At 35.3% G+C, this 6,170-nt stretch overlaps 1 pseudogene; it reads left to right on the top strand.

Annotated features, from left to right (window-relative positions):
• The first annotated feature begins 245 nt into the window (after positions 1 to 245).
• On the top strand, positions 246 to 5,946 carry LOC120612533 (tubulin alpha-1D chain-like; annotated as a pseudogene).
• Positions 5,947 to 6,170: the final 224 nt, after the last annotated feature.

Here is a 6,170-nt window from a genome sequence, read left to right as displayed (position 1 = left end):
AGCAAGTTTTGATATAAATTTTAAAGTAAGGGTTCTGGACATCATATACATGATATGCATTAGGAATCCTAACCTGCTTGCAGTTCTGGCCAGGTCAGTAGTTCTTCTGTAGCACACTCAGTGTTTTTTTTTTTTTTTTTTTGGTTTGTTTGTTTGTTTTTTTAGTGTCCATCAGCAGATAAATAGATAAAGAAGATAACAGGATGTCTATCTCTATTTCTATCTCTATATCTATATCATTTATATCATCTGTATCAATACTTATATCTATCCAACATCTGTCCCTATATCTATATACACACAATGAAATATTATTCAGCGATGAGAAAGAAGGAAATCCTGCCATTGACGACAACATGAATCTTGAGGGCTCCTTGCTAAATGAAATGAGCCTGACAGAGAAAGACAGATAGTTTATGGTATCACTTATCTGTGAAATAAATAAGCAAACAAACTTCAAGCTAATATAAACAGAGTAGAAAAGTGGTTACCAGAAGCTGGGAGGTGTGGAGAAATATGGAGAGGTAGGTAAAAGGGCAAAACATTTAGCCAAAAGATGTATAATATCTAAGATAATTTAAAACATAATGACTATAATTTATAACACTGTTAGAAAAAAGTACAGATAGGCAGGTTCTCTTACATCGACTGCCTAAGAGCCACGCTATAAGAAGCAGCAGTCTCTTCTCTTCCTCTCAGCTATCTGCTTGGCAGCCATAAAGCAGCAACCATGTGTAAGTGCATCTCCATCTATGTTGGCCAAGCTGGTGTTCAGAGTGGCAATGCCTGCTGGGAGCTCTGCTGCCTACAGCATGGCATCCAGGCTGATAGCCAGATGCCAAGTGATAAGACCATTGGCGGTAAGGGGTGATGACTCCTTCAGTACCCTCTTCAGTGATACAGGCACTGGCAAGCATGTGCCCAGGGCAGTGTTTGTAGACCTGGAACCCACAGTCATTCATGAAGTTTGTGCTGGCACCTACTGCCAGCTCTTCTACCCTGAGCAGCTTACCACAGGCAAGGAAGATGCTGCCCATAACTTTGCTTGTAGGTACTTGTCCATTGGCAAGGAGATCATTGATTGACCTTGTCTTGGACCACATTCGGAAGCTGGCTGACCAGTGTACAGGTCTTCAGGGCTTCTTGGTTTTCCATAGCTTTGGTGGGAGAACTGGTTCTGGGTTCACATCCCTGCTCATGGAATATCTCTCTGTTGATTATGACAGGAAGTCCATGCTGGAGTTCTCCATTTACCCAGCCCCTCAGATTTCCACAGCTGTAGTTGAGCACTACTAATCCAGCCTCACCACCCTCACTACCCTGAAGCACTCTGCATTCATGGTTGAAAATGAGGCCATCTATGACATCTGTCATAGGAACTTTTTTATATTGAGCACCAACCTATGCTAACCTGAATAGATTGATTAGTCGCATTGTATCCTCCATCACTGTTTCCCTGAGATTTAATGGTGCCCGAATATTGATGTGACAGAATTCCAGACCAGCCTGGTGCCCTATCCCTGCATCCACTCCCCTCTGGCCACATATGACCCTGTCATCTCTGCTGAGAAAGACTACCATGAATAGCTTTCTGTAGCAGAGATCACCAGTGCATGCTTTAAGCACATATCACACATGGTGAAATGTGACCCTCACCACTGTAAATACATGGCTTGCTGTCTCTTGTACCATGGGTTACGTGGTTCCCAAAGATGTCAATACTGCCATTGCCACCATCAAGACCGAGTGTACTATCCAGTTTGTGGACTAGTGCCCCACTGTCTTCAAAGATGGCATTAATTACTAGCCTCCCACTGTAGTACTTGGTGGAGACCGAGCCAAAGTACAATGGTGGTGCTGAGCAACACCACAGCTATTGCTAAGGCCTGGACTCGCCTGGACTACAGGTTTGACCTGATATAGGCCAAATGTGCCTTTGTTCACTGGTATGTGGGGGAGGGCATGGAGGAAGAGGAGTTTTCTGAAGCCTGTGAGGACATGGTTGCCCTTGACAAGGATTATGAGGAGATTGGTATAGATTCTGTTGAAGGAGAGGATGAGGAAAAAAGGAGAGGAATACTAAAGTTAGAATCACAAAGGTGCTGCTTTTACAGGGAAGCTTATTCTGTTTTAAATATTGAAAAGTTGTGATCTAATCAGTTACTTTGTATGTAGCAGTGTATACTGTCATATATAACTACTAGTCTATACTTTAAAACATGATGCCTTGATACAGACCCAAACTGTCCATTTCTCTGTTGGGTTTGAATAAAATATTCCTTGTCTTAAATGAAAAAAAAAAAAGTACAGATATTGGAATTTGAATTTCAGTCTGTGATTTATGACTTCTGTGATTTATTTTTGGGCAAATCATTTAGCATGTTTGAGCCAAAGTTTTTAATCAGTAAAATGGATATAACGCTTATGTAATAATACGAGTCACTTTATGTGAAATAACTTGGTAAGCTATAAAGCTTATTAGAGGTTACCTACTGCCTTTGCTAAGTGTGAAAGTTGTTATTTAAAGTTATTTAAAGAAAGTTATTTAAAGAAAATAATTTTTTCTCTTTTTCTACAATATAACCACTTATTATTTATATTAACAGATATACATGAATAAATGCGAGGTTAGAGTTTTAGTATATATAATATCAGTTATAAACCAGAAGCTAGGACACGTGGATCTATAACATCTCCATACCACGAATTAATTTCTGTTTTTAAAAATGAGGCATTGTGTGATTTAATAATTCACCTATGATCATTTTGGCCTTGACTCCCAGAAAAAGAGAAGAGAATTATAGGTACTTTGAAGTAAATTATTAAGGCAAAAAAGGAGGATATTTAATTTTTTTTGGTATAATCTCTTTGTCAATTGAGATAATCGCCAAATTTTTCACTATTTCTATAATCTGTGCTGAGTTAGTGGTAGGTACTAATCAATTTTAAGCTTCTCAGAGCTTTTGTCTTTCATCTAGCATATAGATATTAGCATCTGGCTCTTTTTAGCATTCATATAGTTACTAGTAACTTTGGGAGCTCTATACTTTTAATATAGGACTGCTTCAGGAAATTTTATTTTCTTCTCATTTTTCCAGCAGTAATAATAGCAGCTTTATCAACTGTCATTTCATTATGTGAGAAATAACTACACACACAGACACACACACATATACCTATACGCACATACATACATTTACTTTTCCTCTTCTTCATTACTCATATTATATTTTGAATTGAAATAAGGCAAAAACAAGAATTGTTATTCATGCTTTTCATTTTTTACTGGTGGCTATATTTTTTAAGATATTGAATTAATTATATTCACTTTGAGTTCATAAATAAATGAAGTGTAGAATATTACAAATTCATACTATTAAATTCTTCCCTCTCAATGGGTACTTAGAGGATACAGAATATAAAACATTTATAAATGTAGTTGACACTTGAACAATGCGGGGTTAAGGGTATCAACCTTTGTGCAGTCGAAAATCCATGTATAACTTTTGACTCCCTAAAAACTAAACTATAGTTGTCACTCAGTATCTGTGGGGGATTGGTTCTGGGACCCCCCTTGGATCCAGAATCCAAGGACGCTCAATACACTCATATAAAACGGCATAGAACCATGCATACAGTCAGCCCTCTACATGATTAGAAATACTGTTTTCCATCCATGGTTGGTTGACTTCACAGATATGAAACCCAAGAATATGGAGGGCTGATGGTATTTACTGAAAAAAAATTTACATGTAAGTGGACCCACACAGTCTAAACCCATGTTGTTCAAGGGTCAACTGTGTTACTATTTCATTTGTTTATTGATGAAGTATTGAAACTTTTCCAAATGCTGATTTTGTTCTTATAATTCTTATTTTGGTCAAAGAAATATAAAATTCATAGTTTTTTTGAACTAGGCATAAGCCATTTTGCCACAGAAGCTTCATTTTGCCACAGAAGCTTCATTTTGCCACAGAAGGGGAGTACTATATTATTATGGTGTTTCAGCTATGACTGTTACCTACATTTTGCTCATTGAAACAATTCCTTTTGTTTTTGATGAAGGATGAAAACTTATTTAGATTCATTTGAGTTGCCATCACATTAGGTACAAATCTACTTAAGAATGCACTGTGTTAATCTTGAAAAATTTCTTGAAGTTCATAGGATGAGAGTCTGGCCCTAGATTAAATACTTTCTAATTTAGATCAAGGAATTCATTCAGAAGAACTTATATTTTTCATTCAGTAGAACTTGTATATATTCTGGTTGAATGAAATAGAATATTAATACAATAAAATTATTTTGTTTGATCTTATTAAAGTCTCAATGATTAGTCTACTTGTCTAGGAACTTTCCATTGGATAATTGGGTGTGGTTAAATATGTGAAGATGAGACTGGATTTAATAACTTTTTCGAGTGCATTTGTCATTCTTCCTTTAGAAATAGGACAATATGGAAGTGTTATTAACAAAAAAGTGGAGACTAGCCAAAACAAACCTATTTCCAACTTTTAAAGATGCAAAAGTAAACAACTAAACAACTTTAATAGGTAGACCACATTTTTCTTTTTGAATTATGTGTTGTACATGGAGTTTAATAGGATCTGTATATTACTATAAATGATAGTGATTATGAATTTATCTCTTAAAAACCCTATGATTCTTAACACTGAGACTTTAGATACAGTCATACTCAATTTGTCTTTCTATAAAAAGAGAGGAGTTTTTAAAACCTTGGCTAGGAGAAATGTCAGTTTGTACTTAGTCATCACAGATGAGTAATGTTCAAGAAATTCTTTATTTTAGTTTAGACTTCTAAATGTTATTTTAGTCTAATTTTCAACCACAGTAGTTGAAAAATACAATAGTATTTTAAGTGTTATGTTCAACACAATCTGTAGTAGCAGTTGTTGTAAAGTCCTTTCCTATAAAAGATCACACATTTCTTGTAATCAAGTTGGATATTTTACTTTATGTCAAACATTAAGAATTACCAGGCAATAGCAACAGACATGAGGCTCTACCATGCATGTCTAAATAGCATTGTTTTAGAGGGTTTTCCTTTGGAAATTTTAATATATATTTACATATTCTTTCATGTTCTTTATGGGGTTGTGATTGATATTGAATAACAAGTAAGTTATTACCAAAATATACAGTGTAGGAATAGAAATTAAGGGTCTTCTCAGCATCATAAAGTGTGGGTAGTTTTTTGAATATATCTTGATTTCCACACATGTATGAATATTAGTGTGGATAAATGTCTTCATGTTTTCTATTTTAATTACTTCTACAATGAATTCACACCATACATTTACCTTGCTTAAATACATATATACAGATTTAGCCAAAGAAAGAAATTAAAGTATTCCCCTCAATAAATGTGTACTGAAAGTGAATGTGAGATGTAAATCTGTTCCTGTCAGCCTTAGCTCCTTTATGTGTGCTGGGCTAAGTATAGTTCTAGAGTTTAAAGACTATGTATGTGTGTATATGTATATGTGTATGTATATATATAAAGATTACATGTATATAAAATATAATATGAAATGCATTCCAACTAATTCATATGATACTCAACCAAAGAAAAAAGACAACTGGCTACGAGAGAAAGTATTGTTGGTCTTCAGTGTGCCATTGCCCTAAAGGATTTTGACCATATGAAAATTTTCCTTATGTGCTGAGTTTAGTTCCTAATCTCTGAGAAAGAGATAACTTAACTAGTGATTTTTTTAAATTAAAATTTTAATAGTTTACTAGACTATTTTAATCTACTTTAATAGGGAGCCCCCAAAACATACTAACTGTGGATTTAATTATCAGCTTTGATATTGATCCCCTTAAGCCCAATTTCTTTACTGCTACCATCCTACATTTCTGTGTGGATTTTTAAAAATTTATTTATTTTAATTAGTTTCAAGTATACAGTACATTGGTTAGACATCTATATAGTTCATAAAATGATCCCTCAGTTGCACCCTCCCTCCCTTGACCCTCCACCTAGCCAACGTATTAATGCTGACTGCATTCCCTATGCTGTGCTCCCCAACCATCAGCTTCTAATTTGTACTTCTTTAACCCTTTACCGTATTCTCCCAGACTCCCAATCCCCCTCCCCTCTGTCCGTCAAAGAATTGTCCACTATATTTGTAAGTCTGTTTTTGATT

The sequence above is a fragment of the Pteropus medius genome, unplaced genomic scaffold (assembly GCF_902729225.1).
Source record: "Pteropus medius unplaced genomic scaffold, Ma_sr-lr_union100, whole genome shotgun sequence".
NCBI lineage: Eukaryota > Metazoa > Chordata > Mammalia > Chiroptera > Pteropodidae > Pteropus > Pteropus medius.
The sequence above is the reverse complement of the archived record's forward strand: the minus strand, read 5'-3'. Positions and strand labels throughout refer to the sequence as shown.